This window comes from Panthera pardus, unplaced genomic scaffold (assembly GCF_024362965.1).
Source record: "Panthera pardus isolate Hobbes unplaced genomic scaffold, ASM2436296v1 HiC_scaffold_12, whole genome shotgun sequence".
NCBI lineage: Eukaryota > Metazoa > Chordata > Mammalia > Carnivora > Felidae > Panthera > Panthera pardus.
Genome location: NW_026526677.1, coordinates 107,518,816 through 107,531,313, shown reverse-complemented (window position 1 = coordinate 107,531,313; position 12,498 = coordinate 107,518,816). Strand labels below are relative to the sequence as shown.

Here is a 12,498-nt window from a genome sequence, read left to right as displayed (position 1 = left end):
AACTTTTTTTTTTTTAATCTTTATTTCTTTTTGAGAGAGAGAGTATGAGCAGGGGAGGAGTAGAGGGAGAGGGAGACACAGAATCCGAAGCAGGCTCCAGGCCCTGAGCTGTCAGCACAGAGCCCGACGTGGGGCTGGAACTCATGAACCATGAGATCATGCCCTGAACCGAAATCAGACGCTCACTCGACTGTGCCACCCAGGCGCCCCTCAGACCTCTTCTTAACCTCTGGGGAAGGGATGAAAGCTGGAGATTAAGTTCAATCACCAACAGCCAATGAATCAGGCCAGTGAAAGGAGCCTCCACAAAAACATTTGAACCACAAGGTTTTGGAACTTCCAGGTTTATGATTGTGTTGACGTGCTGGGAGGGCAGGGCACCCAGAGAAGGTCCCAGAAGCTCTGCACCCCGTCCCCCCTTCCCATGCCCTGCCCTAGGCATCCTTTCCATCTGGCCATTCCTGAGTTGTATCCTCTATAATAAAACTGCGATCCTCAACATAGAGTTTTCCTGAGTCCTGTGAGTAGTTTTAGTGAGTTATGAAATGTGAGCATGACCCATGGGAGCTCCCAAATTTTTAATCAACTGGGCGAAAACGCAGGTATTCTGGTACCCCATTTATAGTTGGCATTTTTGTGAGACCGAGTCCTTTACGTGTGGGGTCTGTGCTAACTCCAATACTTAGTGTAAGAAGTGGATTGTAGGACACCCAGTCAAAGAATTAGAGAACTAGGATGTCGGGGATCAAGTGGAGGAGGGGACTGGCAGGAGCAAGCTGGGGCTCAAATCTCAGACAGAGGAAGACTCGGAATCAAATGCTAATTTCATTTATTTACTAGATGTGGGATGGCAGACAAGTGATTGAACTGTTTTGATTAACCAGGCTTAAGAAAGCCTGGCTTTATACGGGCTTTTAATGACAATTTTGCTAATGTTGTAGTTGAATGAAATAGATCACAGGTGGTCTCCGGAGGTCTCAGGATGAAGAGCCATTTGGTGGAGGGCAGCAGTTTTCCCACCTGTAAAACGGACATAACATATCGGTTAATTGGTTGCAGTCTCTTTTTTAGGGTGGGTATGTAGTGGACAATCAAATATACTTGTGCAATGAATGAGTCAAAGGCTGTGTAAATAGTAGGTAACCTACAAGGTGCTCAGACCGGGGGGAACATATCTGGAGCTTCGCTGTACATCTGGGGTACACAGTCAGGGTAGAGCCAGAAGGGTGTCTCAGTTCGGAGTAGATATACAAAGCCGCTTACGTCGCTTTTCCGCCTTCTGCCTGAGATCAGGATTGGGTGTAGATTCTCTGGAGCCTGCAGGTGAAAGCTGCACGGGGAGAAGGCCGGGGAAGCTGGGGGGTGGAGGGGTCTGGCTTACAGTGTAGCAGAGGAGCGGCCAGCGCAGGCTCGGTCCCCAAAGCGCCTGGGTTCTCACCCCAGCTGTGTGACATCAGGCTAATTCGCTTCTCGGACGGTTCGTCATGTTTACACAGCGGGGTCGAGCGCGGTTCTGACCGCATGGGTTGTTGTGCTCCGGAGAACTCAGGAGTCCCCTCGTACACGGAGGATGGGGGTGGGTAAGGAGAGACCCAAGAAAGCGGTGGCCACTCCACACGGTGAGGTGGCAAGTTGGACGAACGGTGAAGCTCCCTTTCGTGGCTCGCCTGGGGCCGCAACAAGATGAGCAAGTCTCTGCACCTGCCCTCCAGAACCTGGAAAGTTTCCGGAGAGGTCTTACCCGGGTCGCGTCAGGTGCAGTGCGTGGAGCCTTGGGCACGCGTTTCCCAGGAAAGGGCTCCGCTGTGGGCGTGGCGGGCGGAACCTGTGGGGTCAGGGAGGGGACGACGAGCTTCCGGGTGACTGCACCTGCGCACGGCTCCGCCGACGGTCGCCCCCGGAGGACCTCGTGCAGCCGGGCGCGCCGGGCCCGCGCCTCAACCACGGGAAGTGACGGCCACGTGTGATCACGTGTCACTGCGGCCGTGGGGTCAGCCGAGAGCTCGGGCGGGGGTCTGGGGCGGCGCTCTCGCTGTCGACGCCGGAAGAGGCGGGAAATCCAGAAGCTTCAGCCTCGGCGGCTTCCAGAAACCCCGGAGCGGCACCCGGGAAGAGCAGCCGTCGCCCCGGAGCAGCCCCGTTTCATCCCGCGACCAGCGGAAACGTGACAAGGTAGGGCCCGAGGCGCCGAAAAGAGCTTCCCGTTGCGCGTCATTTCCTCTCGCGTGGTGGTGGCACTGCTTCCTGCCGTGGCTTCGTCCCTGGGCGAGTGTGTCCCTGGTCTCTTGGGCGAATCTGTCCCTTGTCTCCTGGGAGAGTTGTCACCTGGGCAAGTTTGTTCTTGGCCCCCCCCGGCGAATTTGTCCCCGGTCTCCTGGGGGAGTGTGCCCGTTGTCCCCTGGGTGACTTTGTTGTCTCTTGGGGCAGCCACAGTGGGCCCTGCCCCCAGCTTGTCGTGCTTGTGGAGGAGCCCAGAGCCTTGTTAACTGCTGTGCAACAGGAGGGCTGGTGGGGGGTGGGGGGGTGGCCGGGGTGAGGCACGTGCGAACACCTCTGCTTCCCTCTCCGTTCGGGAGCCTCACAAGGCCCTGTCGCTGCCCCCGGCCAGAGGGAGAGCCGACTGCTTGGGCCCCGAAGATTCGCCGGGACTGATGGACAGTAAACTTGACTCTCTCCTTGCAGTTTGGGGCCTGATGCTTTAGCAAAAGATTTGGAAGACGGTCTTTGCAAAGGCATTGCAAACGAGACCGTCTAAGAGGCAGGTGCTTGGCCACCTTTGCCCGGCTACTTAAGAAACCTGGTAGGGCCTCGCTTTCATCAAAGAAGGGCAGTGATGGGCTTTGTGTAGCTAATAACGAGAAGGACGCTGAAAGAACCTTCGAGGGTCATACATAGAAAGCAGTGTGGGAGCCGGATGGACCCTTGGGCAGCACCGGGTCTAATCTCCCAGGCTTCTGGCAAAGGGCTTGGGGCCTAGAGAGGAGCCACTTGCCTGAGGACCCTAATTTACAACACTGTTGGGAAAACCACCTGCCTGTTGGCACAGCTGATTGATTGATTGATTGATTGACTGGAGAGCAAGCAAGGAAGGGGCAGAAAGGGGGGGTGGTGGAGAGAATCCTAAGCAGGTTCCACTTTGTCAGCACAGAGCCCGGCACAGGGCTCGAACTCGTGAACCGTGAGACCTGAGCTGAAGCCAAGAGTCAGACGCTTAACCGACTGGCCCACCCAGTGCCCCACCGCTGTGTTTGTCTAGGCTTTTCATGACAGTATTGCTGACGTTGTGTTTGAACGAAGTAGATGACAGGTGGTCTTCCAAGGACACGTGGAGAATAGCCAGTTGGGGGGGGGGTGGGTGCGGCAGGGCGCCCACTGGAGCTCATTAGCCTCCTTGGAAAGACGGAAAGACCGTGGAAGCTGTTTGGAAGGAGGCTCCTGCAGGTACAGATTGAGATGGGTCACAGTTGTCTCTGATTCCGGTCTTGTCCTATCATGGCCCTTTCTAGGATTTCGTGAAACCTCCCCCAGCCTTTTTTCCCTCCTGGTCTTTGGCTCTTCTGATTGTCCTTAAAAACTCGAGGTAGGCGAGAGAGGCGGTTGAAGGCTGCGTGTTTTTCTCCTTGTTTAGCCTGCAGGCTGTGTGCAGTTCTGGCAGTTAACCTCGTAAATTCAGGCTTTTGAAGAACGTGCTTGTTTTTGTCCAACCTGGCAAGTCTGGAGATGGAACATTTTCACAGGGATGCTTCATCCAGTGTAGAATGGGAGAGATTGAGGCCTAAGAGAGCATTCTACGTCTTCTCCTTGTGGTGATTTATTTGGGCTTCCATAGGACTTAGGCTGCTACCTATGGCCGCCTAGGCTGTGCACTGCCCAACTCTAGGGTCACAATTCTAAGATGTGAATGGAACAGCAGTGCGTAGTCCTAGGATCCTGGGCTTGTGTGTCACTGAAGTGCTTCGTTTTCAGAAGCCTCTGCAGTTCACTAATGACTGAGCTACCCTACATGTTTCTGTTTTTTTTTTTTTTTTTTTTTTGGTGTTTTAGCTTTAGCTGTGCCCTGTTCTCTTCTGGGCTCATGCTGTCTTCTGGAAGGGAACCCCAACCCAGGAGTTGATCTATTCTGGGTAGCAGTCATGAACCGCATTCTCTTCCACTCTATCAGAAGGAATATCTTGTCCTCTCAAAGTGTTGTTTTTCCAGAAGTGGCATACCTTTCAGGACTGTTGGCACTTATAAGGATACATCTGGAGACAAAATAATAACCTGAATGAAAAATTATTGATGGTGTGGGGAATAGGAGCATTTTGGAAGTAGAGGCAGTTTTGGAGGAATTCCGGAAACTATCCCGATTATGATTACCTCTCTGTTCCCCCGCCCCAGGCCTCCTTCACTGAAGAGAGGGATAGTTGTCCATTTAGTGCCCACATACCTTTTCTGTTTTTGCATCCTCCCACCTGAGGGCACAGCCTCTCCATTAATTATCCCCAACACTACCCAACTGAGTTAGGGCTCTACTCTTTCCCATAAAACTGAGCTTGGACACAGACTTCTCCCCTACCCACTCTTCAGGACAGCCGAGAAAGGAATGCTCTTATAAAAAGAACTTTTGAGGTGTCTATGTTGGTGAACCTTCAATAAGAGACCGAAGGATCCCTACTTAAACATTTTTTTTCTATAATTTTTATAAATGGGCAAGAGAGGAAGAATCCAGGATTGAAATGGACTAATAAGGAAGGTTAAGGAGGAAAGATTATCTAGAAAATAACAGCTAAAAGAAACAACCAAAATGGAGCCTCCAATTAAATATTGAGTTTCCTATGTCAGCTTCACAGAGGAGGCACCATGACTATGTGGCTATAATTGAGGGGAGAAAATTCATTTGTTTGAAGAGAACAATTTTTCCTGTAATTCCAGTGACAAAACACATCTCTAATGGGGTCTGTTTTTGAAAATATTGTCATGTGGTTTTTCCCCCCCCTTTCTGAGTTCATGACTCTCTCCTCACTCAGCTAACTATATCCATCTGCCTGCAGGTATGTTGGGGATGTTACAGAAGGAATACAGAAAGAATGTGCCAGGTTTTCAGCTTCTGGCACGCAAAATAGAAAGCAGTAAGAAAATAGGCTTGAGAACCAGGCATGTTAGAGCAATAATGGATCTGCTGGATTAGTGTAGGTCCTAACAAATTGAGGTCTGAGGTTATAGGATTCATATCACAGAGTTCTGGTACAGAGAGAAAGTGCCCTTATTTAAGAGAGGATTCAGATCAGAGAGCTGTTTCATTGTGTAGGGAACACCAGTTTGGATCTCAAAGTGTGGTCCCCAGACCAGCAGTGTCAGCATCACTTGGGAACTTGTTAGAAATGCAGATTGCCTCGTTCCACCTCAGACTTGCGGGAACAGAAACTCTAGGGATAGAGGTCAGGAATCTATTCTTTAACGAGTCCTCTAGGCGATTCTGATGCACACTGAAATATGAGAAATATTGATGTAGAGAAAACTTCACTCCTTCCAATCCAGAGCGTTTGGGAGGGTGGAGGAAAGAGGCATGAGAGACGGATATTCCTATTTTTCTCTTTTTCCAAGCTTCGATCCAGAAAGGGAGGAGTTTTAAAGATGTGAAAGATCACAAGGAGCAGAGTTCTCTCACCCATGACCCTTATTTGGAAATCTGCAGTGGCCATCTTTTAGGTTGGCTGACACCGACTGAGGTCATCTAACACAGAATTTGGTATCGCTCTGTGGTTAGGCCGAGATGCTTTGTAGGTTCACTTTTTCCCAGCCTTCCACAAGACCCCCGTGTCACAGGCAGGTCTCAGACTCAGCTGAGAGTCCAACAAGTCCCGTGTTTGTCTACAGGAGTGGCTCTCTTGGGGGCGGCGGGGCAGGGGAGGGGATCAAGTGGTTTTGAGCAAAGATGGCGGGTGGGTTTTCCAGGTCAGTACAATTGGAGGAACAGTCTTATCTGAGAAGGTCTTTAGAACCAGAAACCTTAACCAGGTTGGTACAGCGGTCTTGTCGAGCTGAAAGAAATGACACCAGCTACCGGTGGACAAGGGACATTGCTCCAGAGTCCAAGACCAAGTCTCCCCTCTCTTTCCGTGTTGCTTGAGTAACTACATTCCCTTTGTACTCGTTAGTTTCTGTCACTTGCCGTGGAAAGTTTCTGGAAAATCTGCATCTCAGACTCACTGGTGGAAAGTGAAACTCCTCTTCGCCTATTCTGGTCCCGTTCGGTACTCCATTTCCTTAACGGCACCACCGTCGACCCCATAACCTAGGCCAGATACCTGGGTTTCGGCACTGACTCTTTGATCTTACTTCCCTTCTCCTCCTCCTCTTAGGAATATGATCACTTTTCTTCGCCCTGGTTCAGGCCACTGTATTCCGTCCCCTGGGTTGTTGTGATGATTCCCAGTTAGTGTCCCCTCCATCCTAGCTGCCCCTTCCATTTCATGGTCCACAATCCAGCAAGAGTGATCTAAGGCAGAATTTCATCATGTGATTCACTGACCTGTCCAGGCACTTCACCTTCAGTATGCACTGTAAATCTCTCGGAGGCTTTATTGGACACGTTTTGCTAATAGAATTGACCACGAGGCTTTTATTCATGAAATATTTCACGGGGATACTGTTCTGCCGAACACAATTTTGGAAACAGTAGTCTAGAAGAATTTAAGGGCAAGAGGTACCAATTCTCGCCTCCACTATTAAAAGACTCTGATTCTTACAGAATGCGTCATTTTAATAATATCTGACATTTATTGAATTCTTATTACAGGGCAGGCAATTCTAAGTATTGTAAATGCATTATCTTATGTAACCTCCAAAACAGCCTTTGAGGTTGCTATTATTATCTGCGTTTTATAGATGAGGAGTAGAAGCTTAGGTTAATTTGCTCAAATTCACATGGGCCATAAACGGGAGAATTGGGAATAAGAACAAAGATTTTTAAATTCTGAAGCCTGTATGTTTAACCACCAGCTAGTATTTTTCCCATCATGTTTTATATAGCTCTGGAATTCTAGCTATGCCTCAGCAGCAGCTGCAAAGGAAGGAACAGGGGGAGCAGGTGATGAGGGGGAGACCAACTCTGTGAAATGGGGGATCCCTGAGGGCCACTTGAACCAGGGCTTGTATGCCTTTCTCTACTTTATAAATGGGGTCTCTGCAGAAAACTCACGTGCAAATGGTTGGAACATGGTGGCAACTACTAGAAGGGGACATTTTCTCCCTCTCCTCCCCATTTCTTGTGAGTCTAGAGGCTGCATTCCCATGACGACACTGAAGGAGCATTTGAATGACGCCTAGAGCTAGCTCATTTAGCTCGTGTCTGTCTTCGGTAGTTCCTGCTTAGCAAACCAAAGACTGCACTGGCTTCCTTAGCTGTCTTTGAGTTTCAGGAAATAGAGTGGGGTGGGTATAAGAGAACACCCCCTCCAAGCTTGCCTGTGCCTTGTCTCAGATACCAGGTTTAGGGGGTCGTGGTTTTTTTAGGGGAGAGCTGGCATAGGCTATTGAGGGATATTTAAGAGACTGATGGATCCCAGGAACTTAGATAAAAGTGAAACAAAGAAAAGGAAGAGAGACTGAGGAGAAGAGTTTTCAAAGGGCAGGTTCCTTAAGCATCTCAGTAAAATTAGTGGGGAATTTGATTCATCATGAAATCCCTTTTGTCTCAGATAACCTATCCTGGAGCTGCAGACTGTCCGGCTTAGATCTCTGCCATCTGGCTTGGTGGCTTCTTTCCTATTTGATTTACCTTCACTTAGACACCCTCTTGGTTCCTGCCAGTCTGAAGTGGTCTGCCTGAACCTACAGCTCTGCCCTGGCTTCGGCACTTTCCCCTCCCTGATGTAAACCTCCTGCACTTCTGGGGATTTTGACTTCATTTCTCTTTCCTGTCTGGGGTCTGGACCCACGCCAGACTCATTTCCCCAGTCATGGTGGTTAACACTTGGGCTTCAGTGAAGACGCAGAGGTTCCTAGCTTCGGTCATCCTGGTAATTCCGTAAATTCCAAGTGGTCTGTTCTTTAGTAACATGCCTTTTAACTGTGCCCTTTGGGAAGCCTTTCTGATTTGGTATTGTTTTGGCGCTTTGTTAAGTTAATTAATGCCCCTGATGAATTCGATGTGTTTCACTGGAGGAGTTGGGTACCCAAGTCCCCTTAATGTTGGGGAGTTGTCCAAATTTGTGGGTACAAATCTCAGGAAGAAGATCGTGTTACGAGATCTCCTAGGTCTTTTGATCGGTTCATTTATTTTGCCACTCTCTCCGTCTACACAGCTGTTTGGGACCATGCGTTTCAAGTGAAGTAGGAGGACCACCCTTGGTACCCTTCGATTCATAGGCGATACCTTAAGGCACGCTTACACAGAGTTTAGTGTATTCATAGGTACAAAATACGGTTGCAGGTTAGAGACAGGTAAGGGGAGGACGTGGGGAGTTGGGAGGGGGAGAGGCTGCCAGGTTACTCCCCCTCCCCTGTGCTGGTGTGTGGCATTACTTACATTGCTGTGATGTCTTAGCTATTTGGATGTGCAATGGTGAGAAAAAGTATTGTTGGTGGAAAGTGCTTGTTCCTACTGTTGTCCTCTTCCCTTAGATACTTTTGTAAAGGAAAGTTTCTTGAAAGCCCCGAAGAGACTTCAGGACCAAGTGCGTCTGATGAGTGGTGGTAGCGTCTGTAATCTCGGTGCCTCTCTTGGTTAAAATAAAACTGAAGAATGTCAGATACCCAAAAGCACGACACAAAATTAATCAAACTTAGCACCTCTTTTCCTCAGGGATTCCTAAACCCTAAATCTTAGCCTTTTTAAAAGTTACTGCAAAGATCATAAGGGATAAAAATGGTCATATTAAAAGCCATGGAAGAACATTAATTTAAATTATGATAATATGACCTATTAAGGAGATGTACTCTGGTCTCCCACCAGACTAGGCTAAAATAAATCAATTCTTGTGAATCTTTTGGGAAGAAGATAGAAGTTACTCACCCCAGTGGTCAGAAATTAAAAACAAGTGAGAGTCGCTACAATTTATTACCTTTCTCTCTAGTGGTGTTTACACAGGGAGTTATCACCGCTGCGGTTTTCTCAGGCTTTCTGCCCTTCTTTAAGCTCTACACGTGGATGCAAAAGTTTGAAAAGCATCACAAATTCAGAGAAATGCCAAGCAGATTCCTTGCCCTCAACAGGAGAAACAGACGACTTGTCACAGGTGTTCATGCTGTACGGAAAGTTTACATAAAATTAGCTGTTAGAGCTGCTAATTAGAACTAGACAAATACTTTTCAGGAAAATTCAGGTCTGACCAAAACCCAAGCCAGCCTCTTATTTAGGACACATTTACAAAGGGACATAGCCCACATCAGAACCCCTCCCATCCTGCCTTTAATTTCAATAGGCAAAGTCATGATGTTGTAAACGGAGAACTTACGATCAACGTTGGAGTAGCTTTACCCAGAATGCAACATAAAATTTTAAGATACTAAGATTTGGGGAAAAAAGATATTAAGATCTGGGTAGAGTCTGAAGCAAAAAAAATCTTTAAGATGGGAGTTAGACACTGAAGAAAAAATGAATGCCTGTCAAAAGGTGCTAAGATCACAGAGATGATTGCTTAGAAATAATCCATGATACCATATGGATGTAGTTAGTATATCGAGGACTCTTGACTAATTGGGGTATAAACGCAAAAATATTTCTTAGTGTTGTAGTCATCTGGACTCCACTGAATTTACTTATTCATTCTACAAATATTTATTGAGACCATTACTTGTCAAGTGCTATTTTAGGTGCTGAGGATACAGTGATAAATAAAATCAAATTTTTGCCCTCACGAGTCTTGCACTCTTTTAGATAATAGTTCCCTTTATTGTGCTGATTCCATACTTTTTCAGAGACTTTGTTTTATCTTAAAGCTTCTAAAGATCTCTTTGCTTTGGGTTAATTTATATGCTGTACTTAATGCTAGGTACAGTATATAAAGTGCAAGTCTGTCCATTCTAGTACAAATGGAAATACAGAGGTACATTTTTGGTTTTGGAATGTAGGCAGCAAGGCAAGCAACCGCACAAAGAGATAGGGACAGAAAGATCATATAAAAAGCACAAGATAATAGGATAGTAGTGATACGGGTGGGTGCCACGAACTGGTAGGTGAAAGCAAGTGAGAAATGTAGAGTTGGGTTGGGAGGAGGCTTGGTAGTGAAGACCCATTAAGAAGTTCCTGAGCTGGGGCACTTGGGAGGCAGTTGAGTGTCTGACTCTTGATTTCTGCTCAGGTCATCATCTCGTGGCTCGTGAGTTGAAGTCCCGTGTCGGGCTCTGCACTGCCAATGCGGAGCCTGCTTAGGATTCTCTCTCTCCCTCTTCATTTAGGACACATTTACAAAGGGACATAGCCCACATCAGAACCCCTCCCATCCTGCCTTTAATTTCAACAGGCAAAGTCACGATGGTGTAAGCGGAGAACTTACGATCAGCGTTGGAGTAGCTTTACCCAGAATTCAACATACAATTTTAATATCTTAGGAGTTGGGGAAGAAAGATATGTATGCTTTCTCACAATAAATAAATAAATAAATAAATAAATAAATAAATAAATAAATAAAATAAACTTAAAAAAAGAGGCAAGTCCTTGAGTCAGTCTAGTGTGAATTGTGCTAAGGGAAACAAGTCAGACTGAGAAGGAAGAATACAATATGGTTTTAGTCGTGTGGAATCTAAAAAACAAATGAATAAACAAAAAGCAGGATCAGAGTCAAAAATGCAGAGAACAAACTGATGGTTGACAGAGGAGAATGGTGTGGGGGGATACAGGCTTTCGCTTATGGAATGGATAAGTCATGGGAACAAAAGGTAGAACATAAGGAATGTACTTAAGGAACACGGTCAGTGATACTGTAATAGTGTTGTGTGATGACCCGTGGGAGCAACACTTCTGGTGAGCATAGCATAACATACAGTTTATGGAACGGCTGTGTTGTATACCCGAAAGTAATGTAAAGTTGGGTGTCAACAATACTAAAAAAAAAAAAAAAAAAAAAAAAGCCCCTGAGCCAAAACACAGTAGGGAGGTTGGAAGATCGGCATCAATAATGGGTAAAACTCAGGTGTGGGCGTCAGCAGGTAGAAGCAAGAACTAGGGCCCGGGGCAAGATCAGAGATGAGCGGGAACCTAAAGACAAGGGTAGAGGCTTGGAAGGGCCAGGGGAGCTGGACTGAGTGGACTGTATTTGGGGGTGGGGACCACATAGGGTGGACAGGGCTTCTAGGACCAGTCACGAATACAGACGGGGAGATGAGAACATGTCAGCTGGAACTGGCAAGTGCCGCCGGAAGCAGTGTGAGTATTAACACTGAGAAATGCGAAGCAAAGACAAAAACCGGTGAGGTGGCCAGGAAGGTGGGACTCTGGGTCCCAGCGTGGTCAGGAAGTTCAGGGGTCTCTTAACAGAAGGTGTAGGCTACTTCAAAAAGGGCCGGCAGAGTGACTGTCCTGGGGTCCAAAAATCTTGGTTGAAACGAGGCTGGCAAGTTAAGAGCAGTGTTTTTGAGGGGGCGTCTCAGAGCTTGTGGGGTCCCTTCACTGAGGGCCAGCCTTCCTTGAAAAGGACCCAGAAAGAAAGCTAACATTTGTGAGCAGTGCTGTGCATCAGGCTGTGTTAAAGACACTGTGCATATAAATAACGATGGACATTTTGAATACGGAGCTTACTGTTTCTACTCTGTTCCTGCTCTCCACACAGCAGGGAAAAGGGTTGTTTTAAAATAGGAGTCAGGGTTGCAACTTCTGCAATAGTGACACGAGGAGTTTGGTGGATTCTTGGTGTGGCAAAATAGTACTTTGCAGATTAGACACACACACGATCGAAAGCCTCTGGAAAGTGTCCTTAGAACGTAAAATAAAAGGAGATACATTTCTTTGAGAAAATCTGCCAAATCTCAGTGAGAACAATGAGCTTGTGGCGTTTGGAGCCGAACCGATGCCATCTCGTCTTCGCCCAACTCCATGTAACTAAAGCTCTAACAGACACACGCTGCTTTGAGCAGGTGCAGCCCAGAAGAAGGGGACTTTTTTGACTCCCAGCTGCTAGGGCTGCTGTTTCATTTCAGCAGGGCTGGCCCGTTGTCTCTTACTTGGCTGCCCCCCTGCAGCCTGTATCACGAAGGCGCTTTTCCAGGCAGGCGCACCTGACGGGATGGGTACTTCCTTCCCTCGTCCAGCTCCCATGTGTGTGTCAAAGGCTGTTGCTGCCCCCAACTGCAGTGACGTGGTACAGAAATTCTTCCCAGAATACAGGAGTACTGATGCATAGGGGCACTTGTACCCCGATGTTTATAGCAGCACTCTCAACCATAGCCAAATTATGGAAAGAGCCTAAATGTCCATCAACTGACGAATGGATAAAGAAATTGTGGTTTATATACACAATGGAATACTACGTGGCAATGAGAAAGAATGAAATATGGTCTTTTGTAGCAACGTGGATG

General features: G+C 47.4%; 1 long non-coding RNA gene across 1 annotated transcript; it reads right to left on the bottom strand.

Moving 5' to 3' along the window:
• Window positions 1-812: 812 nt before the first annotated feature.
• LOC109278695 (uncharacterized) lies at window positions 813-1,549 on the bottom strand. The gene is made up of 2 exons (XR_002085802.2): window positions 1,264-1,549; window positions 813-1,020 (listed from the first exon to the last, which is right to left on the bottom strand). It is a non-coding gene; the product is annotated as an uncharacterized LOC109278695 (long non-coding RNA).
• Between the last annotated feature and the right edge of the window lie 10,949 nt (window positions 1,550-12,498).